The sequence below is a fragment of the Mobula hypostoma genome, chromosome 1 (assembly GCF_963921235.1).
Source record: "Mobula hypostoma chromosome 1, sMobHyp1.1, whole genome shotgun sequence".
Lineage (NCBI taxonomy): Eukaryota > Metazoa > Chordata > Chondrichthyes > Myliobatiformes > Myliobatidae > Mobula > Mobula hypostoma.
In genome coordinates this window covers 137,098,540-137,116,305 of record NC_086097.1, presented here as the reverse complement: position 1 = coordinate 137,116,305, position 17,766 = coordinate 137,098,540, and the positions used below count along the sequence as shown (strand labels likewise).

At 42.5% G+C, this 17,766-nt stretch overlaps 1 protein-coding gene across 5 annotated transcripts in view; it reads left to right on the top strand.

Annotated features, from left to right (window-relative positions):
* The window catches only part of col14a1a (collagen, type XIV, alpha 1a), a 267,320-nt gene that overhangs the window by 73,619 nt on the left and 175,935 nt on the right, over positions 1-17,766 (top strand). The window lies entirely within an intron of this gene.

The following is a 17,766-nucleotide window of genomic DNA, read 5'->3' as shown; positions in this document are numbered from 1 at the left end:
TTGCTGTGCGCACATTGACTGAAGAGACAAGCTTTCAGGGGAAACAGTGGTTGAATTACCAACATCGTCTCTCCCCGCACCCTGTCTCCTCTTCTCCAAACCCATTGCTGACCTGACTGACATCAGTTGTTGACGATGCTCATCTTCCCAAACAAATGCAGATATTGGGGACCTAATGACCACCAAGTCTAATGTTGGATGGGCTCATTAGGAGGTTGGGTCTTTGAGGAGGAAAAAAATGTGTGAAACAGAGAAATGCACTGCCAAGGAAACATGCTGAGATTTTCTGGAAATCTTTCTCCTATTGTCAAACAAAGAATTTAAAGTAAATGCAATGACATTTTAAGTCATGAAGCTTTTTGCTGGATTGGACTAGAGGTTATACATGACCAGATTCAAGTGATCACTTGTGTTTTTTTTAAGCAATTATTCCTGTGTATATTGCCACTGGTATGACCTGTTGTGCAGCTAACATTATCTTTATTGATAGAATGTGCCTTTTCAATGAAAAGGCTTACTGTTGTCAGTATTTTGATGCTTGTTTTGTGCAATCCTTTCCTGGACGGCTGGAAGTCTCAGTCCCACCTTTAACATCCAATGTGGGCAGTATTTCTGCCATTGGCTCTTTCCTCGACGTTGGATCTGACACCCACTTTGTGAATCTGTGTATAGGGTAAGTGTGAGACCTGTTCGTTATTCCGTGATCTCTGTTTGATGTCAGCATAATGTTTGTACTTTTCTCTCCATGCCTAGTTTTGCCATTAGGATCACTTTTTAAGGGGATGGCATGTGAGACTTGAGTTCACAGTGAGTTCACTTCAGGGACAGGTTGATCTGATGTCCACGGTTGGATAGGGTGAAGGCCACAAGTGAAATCTCAGTGAGGTGAACGGACCTTAATCTGGTGAAATGAAGGAGGGAAAAGGGAGAGAGAAGCAAGGCAGGCACGCTGTGTAAGTGTTGTCATATGTTGTTAATTCTTGTTATATTGCACAACATTTCATGTTTCGCACACTATGGAGGGCAATATACAGTCACCGTTTCGGGCAGAGTCCCTTCATCAGGATTGGAAAGGAAGGGCGGTGGGGGTGTGTGTAGAAGAAACCAGAATCTATTCAGCATTGACACAAAAGGGAAGGACCTGGAATTTACTTGCCAGCCTGGAAGCCATGTTAAATATGGATTGTGTTGTGGTCCAGCATGTTTCATGTGTGAGTCGAGCTTCTTTCCCCTTCTTTTCCAGTCCTGATGAAGGGTCTGTGCCCAAAATATCACCTCTCTGGATGCTGCTTGACCTACTGAGTACCTCTAGCATTTGTGTGTTGCTCTGGATTTTCCGAGTCTGCACAATCTCTTGTGTTTATGAAGGGGTCATGGACAGAAGGGATTAGTTTGGTTAGGCATTTAGTTCAGTACAGCGTTGTTGGCTAAAGGCCCTGTTCCTATTACTGTGCTGTGCTGTTCTGTTTTAGCTTATGACATTTTCTTCAAAGGAAGTGTTTAAATCATGGAAACTGATAAACAGCACAGATTGATAGATTTTGGATAAGAAGTGGAATTGAGGGAAATGGGGGTTGGTGTGCGAGAAGTGGCACTGATCTAAAACGTGAGCCGTGGTGTAACTGAATGCCAGTGGAGGCATGAGGGCCCGAATGGCCTCTCTCTACTTGTGTTGCTTGGTGACTGAAGGGTAAACATTGGCTCCTTGTCTGTAAAATTGTGATGTGGGATCTTTCACATCCACAAAAGGGAAGGTTGTTCAGCATCTACTGTACAAAGAAGACAGGGGCCTATAATTCATTTGCCAGCTGGAAGCCTTGTTTATATGTGGATTGTATTGTGGGCCAGCATATTTCATGTGTGGGTCTGCTTCAGGCATTTTTGTGGGTAAAGCTGAACATATCCTCTGCCAGAGAAAAGGCTTCAGAAAAGCAATGGGCTTCAAATCCTTGGCATAGCGAGGAGAGGCATGTGTACATTATGGGCCCAGAGTGTGGGGGGTGTGATGTAAAGAGACCCTTGGAGGGGTGTGGGAGGGTTGATGTGTGAACATAGGGACATGGGAGAATGTCTATGATCTGGGGAGTAGGTTCTTGTGATTGTGGAGCCCTACAGCTGAGACCAGAATACATTTTGAACATAAACGGTCTGCAATCTGTTTCCAGGTGTTTGCTGTCCCTTGGATGGTTAGAGGCAGGCTTGGGCACTCATACAGAAACAAGTCTTCATTAAGCTCTATGTTGGCCAAATTTTGCACACACACAGCCTATGTGTCCAGCTCCGGGAAGATACCTTGGGGAATCAAACAATTAAATACAGCTTTTTTTCCCTGTGTGAGTAACCTGTGGTTCAAAGTGCTTTTACAGCCAACAAAATACTTCAGGTGTTTATCAGTGTGTAACATGGTTAACTCCACTCAGACAGTTCACTGCAAGCTCCCACAAACCACTTTCATACTGTTGGTTGTGGGCTTAAATTAGTGACAGATGCTGTTTCCCTGGTGGCCTTGGGATTTCAAGCCGCCTTGTTATCTGTGAGTTTAAATTCAAGATTTTTGTTCTGCATTTTACTTCCAAATTTGCACATTTGCTCCTGTCATATCCAAAAATATTTTCACCACAATGCAAACAAATTTTTGGACTTCAGTGTGCGTTGTATAAATTTCATCTTCAGAAAGAGGCAGTTGAAACAGGTTGGGTTTTATTCAGTTGGAAAGTTGGACTCTCTGGCAGGCATTTACCAGATCAGCTATTCTGATATGGAGTCAAAATTCAAATTGTTTAATTCATCCCCAAATTCCTGGCAGGGAATTTCAATGACTAACCTCCGGGTTAATGTCGGGCAGTGTAATGGCTCAGGATTGGATGAGATCTCTGTTTAAAAACTACGCTAGCAGAATGGCTTAATTACTGTGTGTGTGTGTGTGTGTGTGTGTTTGATTGAAGTTGCAGCTTTGTGACATGTGGAATATTGATGCTGGTATCAGACTCTTGAGTAACAGTTACAGACGTAGGACTCCTACTGCTCAATTCTTTGGACCAGTGGTTTCATTTTCAAAACACCTTGCATGAATTAGTTGGGGGAGGGTGATGAAGAAGCCAAAAGACCCCCACGAGCTGATTCTGTGCAACACAAACAAAGTTCACAATTTTTAGGAGACAGTTTTGGTCATACCTGAATACTGATTTTCCTTTTTCCTTCTTCCCTACTCGATTCCAACCTTTGCTGAATCCTGCTTAGAAACGCCACAGCCAGGAGATAAATTTGTCTGTGGTTTTTAGAGCAAAACTTGAAAATATTATCTGCAACTTTTTCTTAAATCTCCACGTCTTTATTTCCTTTGAAGTTGACACCTTATTTATTTTGAGGGTTTAAGAAGAGAGAAAAGCTGAGACATAAGTATAAGAGGTCCTAAGTTTGGATACAACTGTTGCATTTTAGTGTAACTGAGGTTTGTAAGGAGAATGCATGGCTAGTTGAACAAAAGACTCTTGACCACAATAAATTTCATATTTACCAAACAGGAGTAATGTGTAAGAGGTTCCCTATACCATCAGTCACCTTGCAGACCTACATGAACACTGAACCCTGGGAAATAATTGCTTTTCCTTATTAAACATGAAGGGGTCCTAACAGTGGAAACAAACACTTTAGTTAGGAGAATTAATTCTAGTTTTTAAAATGTGCAAGATAATGTTAAAGCTTCCAATATAGGAGACACAGAACCTGTGCTCATCTTGTGGTCTCCAGGCCTCTAATCCCTCATATGCTGGTTGCCAGGATATATTATTTGCCTAAAGGTTGATTCTGCCCTGGAGAGCAGTCCCCTTTGTGTCAGGTCCCTGGGCACTGTGTCAGGGGCAGGAACAGGACTCTTCCCTCGAGGCACCAGGTGCAAACTTACTCAGCTGCCACCTCCATCACCTGTAGCTGCTCACCTCTGCACTCTGACTTGCCCGAGCAACACCTGCTCTGCTGGCACAGCTGGGTATTCAGTTCAACAACTTTCTCAGAGAAAACCAGAGTCACAGTTAAATGCTAGTTCAGCCTGCAAAGCCAACACCCCTTGAGTGAATGAATATATATATATATATAATCCTGAAGAAAAGATTATGGAAATCATTAATTGGATTGGGATAGGTAAACTGCTTTCATTGTGTACACTTCTGTTATAGGAAAGACATCACTGAACTCAAGTGCAGAGAACATTTACAAGGATGCTGCCCGAACCTGAAGGCCTGTTATAGGGAGAGGTTGGGCGGTCTAAGACTTCATTCCATGAAAAGTGGGAGACTGCGGTGCCCTTTCAGAGGGGTATAATATCATGAAGGGCACAGTATTTTCCCAGGGAAGGAGAACTAAACTCTCAAGGGCATAGGGTTTAAGGTGAGGGGGGAAAGATTCAAAAGGGAGCTGAGGGACAGCTTCTTCACATAGAGGGTGTTGCAGAGATGGAAGGTACTGGTAGAGGAAGGGGTCGAGGCAAGTACAATAACAACATTTAAAAGACTGTACCTGGAAAGGAAAGGTTAGAGAGATATGGGCCAAATGAGGGTAAATGGGACAAGTTTGATGGGCACTATTGTTGGCAGGGATGAGTTCAAAGTAAATTTTTACTATCAAAGTACAACTATGTGTCAGCATGTATATAACCCTAAGATTCATTTTCCTGTGAGCATGCACCGTCAATTCAAGAATACAATGGAATTAGTGAAAGACCACACCTAACAGGACAGACAATTAACCAATGTGGAAACGACAACAACCAACTCTGCAAATACAAAAGGTAATAATAAATGAGTGAGCAATAATTATCGAGAGTATGAGATGAAGAGTCCTTGAAAGTGACCCATACATTGCAGGAACCTTTCAGTGTTGGGGTGAGTGAAGTTATCCCTTTTGGTTCAAGAGCCTGGTGAATGCGGGGTAATAATTGCTCTTGAACCTAGTGTTGTGGGCCCTGAGGCTCCCGTACTACATTCCTGATGGCAGCAGTGAGAAGAGAGCATGGCCTGGATGGTGGGGGTAGTTGATGATGGATCTGGTTTCCTCCTCCCTGAAGTCTGTAATCATCTCCTTGGTCTTGCTGACATTGAGTGAGAAATTGTTGTTGTGAGATTTTTAGTCTCCCTCCAAAATACTGATTTGTCACCATCTTTGACTTGGTCGATGACTGTAGTTTTGTCAGCAAACTTAAATATGTTATTGGAGCTGTGCTTAGCCACACAGTCACAAGTGTAAAGTGAGCAGGAGGCACAGCCTTGTGGTGCACCTGTATTGATGGAGATGACTTTGCCAATCTGAACTGATTGGGGTCTGCAAGTGAAGAAATAGAGGATCCAATTACACAAAGTAGGGCTGAAAACCCCATTTCCATGTTGTATGACTCTATTCTGAGGCAGTCCCTGAAAAGTCCTTGAGCGCATTTAGGAGGAACAGCAGAATATTCAAACCAGTACCATGGTAAGTGCCACAGATGGGGTCAGTAGGGTCTGTGAGGGTATGAGAATAGTCTCACTATGGGAGTAGAGGTTCATGTTCATACTGTGGTAAATCAGCTAGGCTTGGTGGCTTGTTTCTGTATTTACTCGTATGTAACATGCATAACTAAATCAGAATCGGGTTAAATAGCTCTGACATTGCCGGTCGGTGGTGTAGTGGTATCCTCGCCGGACTTCGAGGCAGGTGGTCCCAGGTTCAAATTCAGCCGGCCCCTTGCGCACTCTTCATTCATGCTGGGCTTAGCATTCAACTAACAACTCAGCCTTGTAAAAATACAAGGAATGGCAAGATTGCCACCCGATATGCCATAAGGCCTGGAAAGCAACAGTCACTAATGTGTATGTTGTGAAATTTGTTGTTAGAAACATAGAAAACCTACAGCACAATACAGGCCCTTAGGCCCACAAAGCTGTGCCGAACATGTCCTTACCTTAGAAATTACCTAGGGTTATCCATAGCCCTCTATTTTTCTAAGCTCCATGTACCTATCCAGGAGTCTCTTAAAAGACCCTGTCATATCCGTCTCCACCACCGTCGCCAGCAGCTCATTCCACGCACTCACCACTCTGCATAAAAAACTTAGCCCTGACATCTCCTCTGTACCTACTTCCAAGCACCTTAATACTGGGCCCTCTTGTGCTAGCCATTTCGGCCCTGGGAAAAAGCCTCTGACTATCCATATGATGAATGCCTCTCATCATCTTATACACCTCTATCACATCACCTCTCATCCTCTGTCGCTCCAAGGAAAAAAGTCCGAGTTCACTCAACCTATTCTCATAAGGCATGCTCCCCAATCCAGGCAACATCCTTGTAAATCTCCTTTGCACCCTTTCTATGGTTTCCACATCCTTCCTATAGTGAGGCGACCAGAACTGAGCACAGTACTTCAAGTGGGGTCTGACCAGGGTCCTATATAGCTGCAACATTACCTCTTGGCTCCTAAACTCAATCCCACAATTGATGAAGGCCAATACATCGTACAACTTCTTAACCACAGAGTCAACCTGCACAGCAGCTTTGAATGTCCTATGGATTCGGGCCTCAAGATCTCTCTGATCCTCCACACTGCCAAGAGTCTTACCATTAATACTATATTCTGCCATCATATTTGACCTACCAAAATGAACCACCTCACACTTATCTGGGTTGAACTCCATCTGCCAAAGTTGTGGTAGTAGTTCCATGCAATACATTAAGAAACACTATAAATTACAATAAATATTTAAAAATGAAATTAAATAAGTAGTGCAAAATAGCTAGGTAATGATCATGGATTCATTGTCCATTCAGAAATCTAATGGCGGAGGGGAAGGGATGAAAAAGGGATGATATCTTGAAGAAGAATACAGGGAGTTGGGCAGAAAGCTGAAAAGCAGGATCTCAAGTTTAATCTCTGGATTGCTGCCTGTGCCAAATGCCATTCAGGGTAAGAAGAGGATAATTTGGCAGATCAAAGTGCGGCTGATGAACTGGTGCAGGGGACAGGGTTCTGGATTTCTGAATCACTGAGATCTTGTTAAGCAGCCTCATATGCAGCACCTTGTCAAAGGCCTTCCGAAAATCCAAGTAAACAGCATCCACTGACTCTCCTTTGACTAACCTTTCTGGTATTTCCTCAAAAAATTCCAACAGATTTGTCAGGCAAGATTTCCTCTCAAGGAAACAATGCTGATTTTGGCCTGTTTTATCATGTGCCTCCAAGTACCCTGAAATCACATCCTTAATAATGGACTCCAACATCTTACTGACCTCTGAATTCAGGCTAACTGGCCTATCAGTTCCTTTCTTCTGCTTCCCTCCCTTCTTGGAGGGTGGAGTGACATTTGCAATTTTCCAGTCCTCTGGAACCATTCCAGAATCCAGTGATTCTTGATAGATCATTACTTAATGCCTCCACAATCTCTTCAGTCTCCCCCTTCAGAACCTTGGGTTGTAGTCCATCTGATCCAGGTAATTTGTCCACCTACAGACCTTTCTGCTACCCAGGCACATTCACCTTAGTAATAGCAACTACACTCACTTCAGCCCCAGCTCTCAGATGTCCAGCATACTGCTAGTGTCTTCCACGGTGAAGACTGACTCAAAATATTTATGTTTGTCTACCATTCTGCTGTCCCCCATTATTACCTCTGCAGTGTCATTTTCCAGTGGTCTGATATCCACTCGCATTTCTATTTTACTATTTATATGTGTAAAAAAACTTTTGTATCCTCTTATATTATCGGCTAGTGCCCCTTCATATTTCATCTTTTCTCTCTTTATAGTTTTTTTAGTTGCCTTCTGTTGATTTTTAAAAACTTTCGAATCCTCCAATTTCCCACTAATTTCTGCTACATTATATGCCCTCTCTTTTGCTGTCTTTGACTTCCCTTGTCAGCTACAGTTGATTCATCCTCACTTTAAAATACTACTTCTTCTTTCTGATGTATCTATTGTGTGCCTTCCGAATTGCTCCCAGAAACTCCAGCTATTGCTGCTCTGTCATCATCCATGCTAGTATCCCCTTCCAATCAACTTTGGCCAGTTTTTCTCTCAGAACTCTGTAGTTCCCTTTTACACCACTGTGGTACCGATCCACCTGACTTTAGCTTCTCCCCCCTCAAACTGCAGGGTGAATTCTATCATGTTATAATCACTGCCTAAGGGTTCCTTTACCTTAATCTCCCTAACCAAATCTGGTTCAATACATAACACCCAATCCAGAATTGCCTTTTCCTTAGTGGACTGAACCCACGAGTGGCTCTAAAAAGCCATAGGTAATGTACAAATTCCCTCTCTTGGGATCCAACACCAACCTGATTTCTTTAATCTACCTGCATATTGAAATCCCCCATGACTGTTGTAGCATTGCCCTTTTTACATGCCTTTTCTACCTCCCATTGTAATTTGTATCCCACATCCTGGCTACTGTTGAGAGGCCTGTATATAATTCCCATCAGGGTCTTTTTACCCTTGCAGTTTCTTAACTCTAATAAATCTATCAGACATTTGGGAAAGAAGTATCAGGGAATAGCGAGAATGTGGAACTTGGGAGCCGCTGCAAGTTATCGAGGTACATGCAAGAGGATGGTGGATGGAGAAGAATATTCTCAATTCTGGGTGGGGAGGTGTGGGAGGAGGCACACAGGGAGAGTAAACACTGCACAGAGTAATGGGCTGAATGGCCTCTGTAAATAGCTTGTAATGCCACAGGCCATTTGGCCAGCTTGTGCCCATGTTGGCACTTTGAAAGTACGTTCTGCTTAGTCCCATTTGCTGCACTCTTCCTCTACAGGACTGTAACTCTTTCTCTCTTCTGCTATTAATTCAATTCCTTTTTATAGTTATTGCTTCCAGCTTCGGCACTAGGCCGTGGATTTTCTTTTGTTCTGTTCCAAGCGCTTGGTACAGCGCTGTGCTGCCCAGCCTAGAAGTGTCTCTAATCTTCTCTATGCGCTTCATCCCATGGGTAAATTTGAGTCTACACCTCCCCCTTCCTCCTCAATGGTGAGGAGCAGCCTTCCAGTACACTTATCCGTGCTTCAGTTCCAGTGTGAGTCTCATATGGTTTAATTTCCTTTTAAGTAAATAGCTACAAGGCATGGCTACCAAATGTATAGTGACAGCAAATACACTCTGATGAAATACAAATCAAATCCGCTTGCTTCCTAAAGAAACGGAGACGGCTATGAGACGCATTGAAATTATACCTCAGGGTTTCAGCTCTGGTAGCTTATTCTAAGATCAAAGAGTTACAGTTTCATAATTTCTACAGTTCTTTGGCACAAGCTTTTCTCCAGTTCAAAATGGTTTAAGACAAATTCCCAACATCTTCAAAAAAAATAGCACAGAAGTGGCGTGTCCTTTGTAGTTGAGTGTGCCCTGCCTGTTTGGATTAGAACAGTATCAGTAGCATTTAATAACTAGAACACTTGATGTGTGGAACACTGGAGAGGGGGGTTTGTAGTGTGCAAGAGGAACGACTTCTGCAATGGGAGTGTTGGTGTGGGGAAGAGTGCCAGGCTGGGAACTAGAACTACAACTATACTCTGATCTGGAACAAAATGGCTGAAAGATCCATGGAAGCAAATACAGTTCAAACTTTCTAAAGGGAATTGGATAAATTCTAGACAAGGAATGATTTTTAAAGTGGTGGAGTCAGAGCAGGGGAGTGGACTAATCGGCTCGCAGAGCTGGCAGAGTGAAGGTCAGCCTCCTGTGATGTACTCTTTAACAAAGAGGTTTGACAGGTGAAGGCAGATAATGGTGGCTGAGGGGCTTAACAGTGTATGCAAAGGAACTTGTATTTTAAAAGCAAATAATTGGTTAAATATGTTTAGTTTTCTGACTGTATTTGGGACATTCTATTGGAAAGCTTCTGTTCGCCTCAAAATAAAATTAACACAAGGCTAAGGCTACTTACAGCAACAAAGACCTTGTCTGCGAGACCACAGTAGGTATTTAATTAGCACAAATCTTTAAAGTCTCAAGAACAAAAGCAGATGCTGGTCAGAGTAAGTGCATTATCTTTGATATATCCCAGATGTTTGTGCGTTCAAATCCCACTCTGAACACAAAGATCTAGCTGGTTCTCCAGTTTAGTGTTGAGGGAGTGGCACACTGTGGGAGTGAGACATTACAGACATCTTCTGGTAGTGAGACATTAAACTGATGATCTTTAACATGTTTGTTGTGATGTGAATGGTAGAAGGAGCAGGAGGCTCTTCCTGGTTTCTGGGAATATTTGCCCCATGACCAGTATCACATTTGCTGCCTGTGGGAGTTGTGCTGTTTATTGTCACCAATTTTTGTTAAATTGGTGCTTGCACTTCAAACATACTTCACTGACCATGAAATATTTTGGTGCATTCTAAAAGTGGAGTGAAATATCTTATTGAAATGCAATTTCTTCCTAAAACATCTGTGGAATCATTTAATTTTAGTTTCAGCAAAGATTTGATTTCAATAGCTGCTGCCAAGACAAATGTACTTAGAAGGATACTTAAAATAGCAAGATAACATTGGATGGCACAGCCTTTAGGAATGAAAGTCGGATGTGCTTTATTTTGTTAATTTCCAGTCCAAAGAGACATTTGATCAGTTAACGCTGAGGCAGAGGTCAGTGGAAGGAGTCAAAGCTTTCAATATTCCTGTTATTAATATTTAATAGTTGAAAAGTTGGATGCGTTTAGATTGACTAACTAATCTTGAAGGCTGATCTTCCATCACCAAGTGTAGCTCTCTGCTGCAGTTGTTAACCTCTCACTTTGTGTTCACAGTGCTGAAGCCTGGAGGACAAATTCAGCCTCAAAGGGATTCAGATATTCTACCATTCTCTCTAAACTCCTCTAGTGCTGAGATCCATTGCTCAAATGGGATCTGGATCACAAGAGAAGCACAGATGGGCAAAGCCATTCCACCCTTTTAATTCTGACTATCCCAAATACACTGGAGCTCCTTCCCTACCTCATTGCACAGTACATTGCACCTCCCCACCCCCCCAGGTTAATCCTGCCACAGCCAAGATGCCTTGCTGTCTATCCATCACTTTCAATCTGCAGGAGTTGCTGCTGATATGAATCTTGAATTTGCCCTGACTTCAAAGTAATTTTTCAGTTTATAATTCCAGGTAGAATGGTAGGGTAATGTAATTGGGAGAAATGCACATAATTCACAACCACTGACATTGAGTTCAGGTTCCACTTTAAGCGGCTGGTCTGACGTTGTGACATTGTTCCGTAAGGATTTGTAGCGTGTTTTTGTGTTTAAGTTTTGGACTTCAATAAAACATGCTACGGGTTTCATTAAACATAAAACACCTCATTTTATTTTATTTCTAAAAACCTACATTGGTGACCCTGATGCCTTAGGACAATTACAGAGTTATTGAGTATGTCGGCCAATGCAGTGGCTTTAAAACTGCTGGGGTTTTGGGAGCAAAATGCCGTTGCTTGGTTTGTACAAGCTGAGGCTAAGTTTGCACTGTGAGAAGTCTCCGCCGATAACAGCAAATTCTACTATGTGGTAGCGTTTCTCAGCAAACCAATGGCTGTGAGGGTGTTGAGTCTGCTTGAACACCTGCCTGAATACGATAAATACCGTTCACCGATAACTCACCTTTTTCAGACTTTTTGGATTATAGGAGTCTGAGCGCACAAAACAGTTGCTCTCCTTGCACGACATCGGAGATGGTAGGCCTTCAAAGCTAATGGACCACATTCTGTCTCTCTTGGGAAATCACCATCCTTGTTTTATTTTTAAAGAACTCTTCATTCAGCAAAGGCCTGATCAAGTTCACATAGCCTTCACTAATGCACCAGTGATGACATATTTATACTCTGTTCTTGGCTGGTGCAACTGTAACGAAACCAAATTTCCCTCGGGATCAATAAAGTATGACTATGACTATAGGGAGCTTGCTAAAATGGCTAGTAGTCAACACTCAGCTGGGCAGCAATGCATCATTCCTCCTTTCTCTACCTCAATTAGCACGGTCAGCAAGGCCCTCAACATAAGGATGCCTGCAGCTGCAAACCAAACGACACCGGGCCTGTGCTTTTACTGTGTTCTCTTTGGTATGAACGCTCGAAAATGCCAACTGCCTTGCAGCTTTGACGGTGCCAGTGCATCGGGACGTCAGAGGTCTGTGAACATTGTGGGTTCCAGCTGCCAGGGTTGTCTACTGTTCATTGCAGAGGCCCTTTCAGGGTGACGTGGCCTGTGCGACACAGGTGCTCAAGTGAGTGTGCTGCGGCATCGCCTATTGATGAGAAGGGAAAGGGCGACTAAACCTCGCTGGGAACATGGAAAGGCTTGGACCTGTGCGTCACTCTCTGGGCTTCACCCCTCCATATGGTCCCTAAGTCTGATGGTGGTTGCCACCCATGTGGTGATTACTGTCACCTTAACGAGGATTCCACTCCCGATCTTTACCCGGTCCCACACATTCAAGACTTTTTGGCACGTTTAGCCAGAAAGTTAACATTTTCCAAAGTTGATGTAGTTAGGGGCTACTATCAAGTGCTTGTGTGCTCTGAGGACATTCCCAAAACAACTGTGATAACTCTGTTTGGCCTCTTTGCGCATGCCGTTTGGACTGAAAAATGCAGCAGAGACTTTCCAACAGCTGATAGACTCTGTAGTGAAAGATGTAGATTTTCTTTTTGTCTACCTGGATGACATGCTTGTCTCCAGAACATTCAAATCCGAACACTATCTCACCTCTGCATACTTTTCGAATGCTTATGCCAACACGGGTCAATTATTAACTCTGCTATGTGCCAGTTTGGGTTGTCTACCATTGACTTTCTCGGCTGTCGCATCTCCGCAGAAGCGTTCAGTAAAATGTGTTACGAGTTTCATTAAACATAATACACTTCACTTTGTTTTAATTGTGGAAACCTACAGGATTCTATAATGTATGTTTCATTATACAGTGTGCAAGTTGTATAAGTTGTTATTCACAGGGAGGTCTTCTCTAGACATCTCCTGTTTACTTGCCGATTACCTGAGGGAAGGCAGTTCTCTGTAGAGATGAGAGTTGTGGAGAATTCCTGGACTTTTTGGAACAAATCTAATCATACTTGGCAATCCCACTCTTTCCTTTGATGGAGTCCCTCCCTCATCTCAGACTCCTCTGTCACCTCAGTGATCACTCACAGATGAGTCAGTCAGCTTTGTAACTGGGAATTGCTTGGTACTCAGAAGTTTTCACAGGGAAGCACTCACGTGGCCACTTGCATTGGGTGAGGTCGATGCCATTTAATCACTCTGCCCAAATCACAACCTGGCAGATTTGTGACACACGTGGACACGTTTCTCTTGTGTGAGTGACAACTATTGTATATCTTCATGGTTCTCCCTGCTGAGGCAAACCGTTCTCTTGCATTATCTCAGTTCTGTAATACTGTGAGTCGATCAGCCATCTGTTGGCTGTGGGCCAAAAGGAAATAATTTCTGTTTAAACTATTCTTCCTCTCTGCAATCTTCTTTGCTTATGCAAAACTATGTCCTTTTGTATAAAGTTCACAGAATAAATCCTTTAGATCAGCTCAAGGCAAATGTTTTATAGGCTACCATTCAACCATCAGTTTTGACCTATGACATTTTGGAAGATACTTGTTCAGCTTTTGCCTCAACAACTCCGTTAATGCATTTTCAAATGTATATGTTGGCTCTCGACATTTGTTTGAGTTTAAAAAAAGTGTGGCTTTCCAAACCCTCTGAACTCCTGCCTTGTAACACTTCGGAGCCTGTGTGTAGAATGTGTAGTATGTCTATGATCTACAAAGAATGAATAGTCTGTGAAGAATGCAAAGGCAAATTGAATTTGTTTCTAATGCATCTTTTGTAGTTTATGGACATTGTCAATTAATTAAACATAAAATTTCATTTCAGTCAGTGTAATCACTGCTTCGACAAAGTCACAGCAATAAACCTACAGACATCAATGCTGTAAATGATAAGACCCCCCAAAAAACAGGAAATACGTAGCAGGTCAGGTAGCAGCAGTGGAGAAAGGCACAGATAATGTTTCAGGTCACCATTATTTTTACCAGAACTGGAAAATTTGAACTAAAAGCAAACTGCTGCAGGAATTCAGTGTGGACACAGGAGACTGTAACCTGGAGTAAAAACCATTAATAACTCCTGTCGCTCCGCAGGAAATGTTTGTCAGGAAAATGTAGAAAGTGGGCAAGTTTTAAGATGTAGAGAAAGGAGGGTGGTGGGAAGACAAAGGGAATGTCTGTGATAAGATGAAGATGGAAAGAAAACACATTGCAGTGGCTGCTGATGATTGTGAGAGAGTGAAGCAGGTTGTCAATGTTTGCTGGAGAAGGAGTAAACAGTGATAACAGAGGAGGAAGGACCTGTGCGACACTGAACTTGCTGATGGAAGTTTGCAATAAGGGAGATTGCAGCAGTCGTGGAGTGGGGAGAACAGATTTACATCAGAACTAGCCCGGCGTTTAAAGCAAAAACCTGCGGATGCTCAAATTCTGGAACAAAAGTTGTAAGTTCCTGGGCTGCTGAGTGATGCTTTATATTTATCTCTGCATTATTCCCCCTTTTTTTAGGCCAATACTGCAATAAGGCTTAAAGAGGGTAAATTTTATAAACTTATAGCGCAAACATCAACTTTTATTCCTTTAATAAATTTTTGCATAGCTGGTAGCCGTAGTATTAATATCTGCAAAACCATCTATTTCTATAGCACTGTGCTTTGGCTAGTAGAAACAATGCCTCACAGTTCTAGTGACCCGAATTCAATGCTGATCTCTGTTTCTGTCTGTGTGGAGTTTGCGTGCTCTCCCTGAGACTGCTTCACTCCCACATCTCAAAAACACATTGGCTCGTAGGTTAATTGTCTATTGTAGAAGAATCAAGGGGGAGTTGGTGGCTATATGAGAGAGAACAGTTTACAGGGAAATGGGGTTGCAGCAAGACTCTGGGCTGAATGGCTTCCTTTACTGTCATAAGGAAATATGAGAAGTTGTCACCTGTGTCTTCGCTATTATAAAAATTCCACCCTCTTCCAAGTTTCTCAGTTTTGTTCAGCATGTTCATTTATGGACCAGTGGCAAAAGGTTGGTCAATGCCACATTTCTAAAATAAAATGCCAACAGAGTTGTATTAATGTTACAAAGAACACTTCCTGAATAAGTTTCTGTGTGAGCTGGTTCTACATTCTCTCTGATCTGTAGGTCACCCAAGTGCTCTATATTTATGGGCCCATGTGTTGGCCTTTCTTCTCGTCTATTAACATGTCAAACTCTTTTTGGACTCCTATGAGTCAGAGTTGTGTAGTACAGAGGCAAGCCCTCTGGCCCACTGTGTCCACGTTACCTATTTTACCTATCAGCACCGATCTATTTACTCACAATAGGTCTACAGCCTTCTATATCTTGGAAATTTGATGGTAGCTGAGATGGTTGTCATGACAAATTGGTGGAACCTCCTGTTTCTATGTTGTATGACTTCATGGCTGTCCTTTTATGGTTATTGAAAATGTGAACTTGGTATTGGTGGGAATCAAATTTCGCGAAGTCCCATCTGACTCTTAAAATAGGTTTAGAGCTTGAGTGGCCTTTATAAAGCATTCAAATCTTGACAGGATGTTCTACTTATAAGGCTTGTGCTTGGTTCTGGAGGGGTCTAGATTGGGAGCTTGACTGTTGCCATCAGTACCATTTGCCAATGCCATCCTTTATCTGACTTGGAGCACAATACTTCTGTACAAACAAACAAAGAAACTTCTGCCCTGAGACACGTGGAACAATAGGCCATTCTGCCATTTGAACCTGTCCCACCTATTCTATTATGAACTTTCCATCACCCATCTTGGTTCTGTAACCTTTCACTTTAAGCAGAGCCCCAAGTCCAGCACAATTTTTGAAGGGAAGCATTCCGGATCCCTCTGCCTGTTCAGCAGGGTTTGACATCTTGGCACCATCCCTCACCGTGGCCTGCCTCCAACCCTGAGCTTATTTACTTTCACTTATTGACAGACAGCACAGAGTAGGGCCTTCCAGCCCTTTGAGCTGCATCGCCCAGCAACCCCCAGCCTAATCATGGGACAATTTACAATGTCCAGGTTACCTACCAACCAGTAAGTGTTTGGACTGTGGGAGGAAACTGGTGCAGCAAACCCACACGTTCACGGGGAGAACGTACAAGCTTCCAGGCAGTGGCGGGAATTGAACCCAGATCGCTGGTACTGTAAAGCCCTGTGCTAACTGCTACACTATCGTGCCGCCCAATATGCTTCTTTACTCTGGAGCATACGAAGTTTATTCTCTTGATCTACCATATTGGTTCCACTAATCAGCTTCAACCATTTTGATTTGGTTCCTCCCCTGCCCCCCCACCTTAATCTTTCATACTTCTGCTATAATGAAAAACAGCTTTTGAAAGGGAATTGTTGCACAAAAATCAGAAGAGAAGAGAAAGTGGACACTGTTCTGTTACGGGGCAGTTACAGGGCTGAATGATCAGCCATGATCATCTTAAAAAGTTGGAAAATTAATACAGCTCCAACCTTGTTTGAACTATGCCTTGATTGCAAATTCCATCTTTTCCTCATTTAGGATATAATTGTTTTTTGTTTATCTTTAAAAAGATCCTCAGTTTATGGCTGTATTACAGCTGTTCACAGATGTATCTGATGTATCCTCATTATTTTAGTTCAATCACTGTACCCTCTCTCCTTAATCTCCACAGTGATGGGACTGGTTTCTTTCATTATTTATGTCGTGCCTTTTATCTTGTATTTCAGCTGCAATGGTTTCTCACCCCAACTCCAGGACAACTGCAGGCTGTTACATGTTTCCCTATTGGCAATGTCCTTGCTGGAAAATAATTGTATTTGAGAAAAGAGCGGGCTGGACTGAAATGAAATCTGTTTAACTCAAGATAAATTACACAAACATTTTACGGTTTTAACGGAGAAAGTTTCAGGCATCTCCTATCAGAGTTCTCAAAAGCGGTGAGCTCTTTTGATGGAGGTCGGTTGGAGAGGCATAGAGACAGGCCATTCAGCCTATCGAGTCTATGTTGGTATTTCAAGTCAATACCAGATCCTTCCCAGTCTCCTTAGATCCAGCATTGTCATTGATTATGGGTATTGATCTTGTGTGATTGCATAAGATTCAAGGTGACGTGGTGGGGTTGGGGGGCTGACAAGTTCAAGTTTATTGTCACGGTATTGGTCTATTACTGTACCAAGATACATAAAATACGGTGAAAAACTTGCCTTGCCTACATACCTAGATCATAATGTCATGCAAATTAGCTTTTTGGAGCAGCAAACATGACATTGGAAGTTAATATGAACTTAAATTAATACAATTATATATATCTTGCACAACAAAATAAAAAATAAATGCAATGAAAATCAGTGCAAGTTATGGCAAATACAGTCTGAAGCAAAATTAAGTGTTTTCAGGTTATTTCAAGAACCTAATGGCAGTGGAGTAGAAACTTTTTTTTATTCAAACCTTGAGAACCAGCAATGAGAGGAGGGAATGGTTTAGATATTGGGGGGCTTAATGATGGATATTGCCTTCCTGGGAGATTGCCCTTTGTAGATAGCCGTGCCAATGAAGGAAATGGCTGAATCTACCACTCTCGGTAGCCTCTTGTATTCCCGTAGATTAGAGTTCCTGGTACCAGGCCATGGTGTGAAGAGTCAGACAGAATGCTTTCCATTGCACATCTGTAGGAGTTTGTCTGTCTTCCATGACATGCTGAATCATCTTAAACTTCTTACAAAACAGAGGTCCT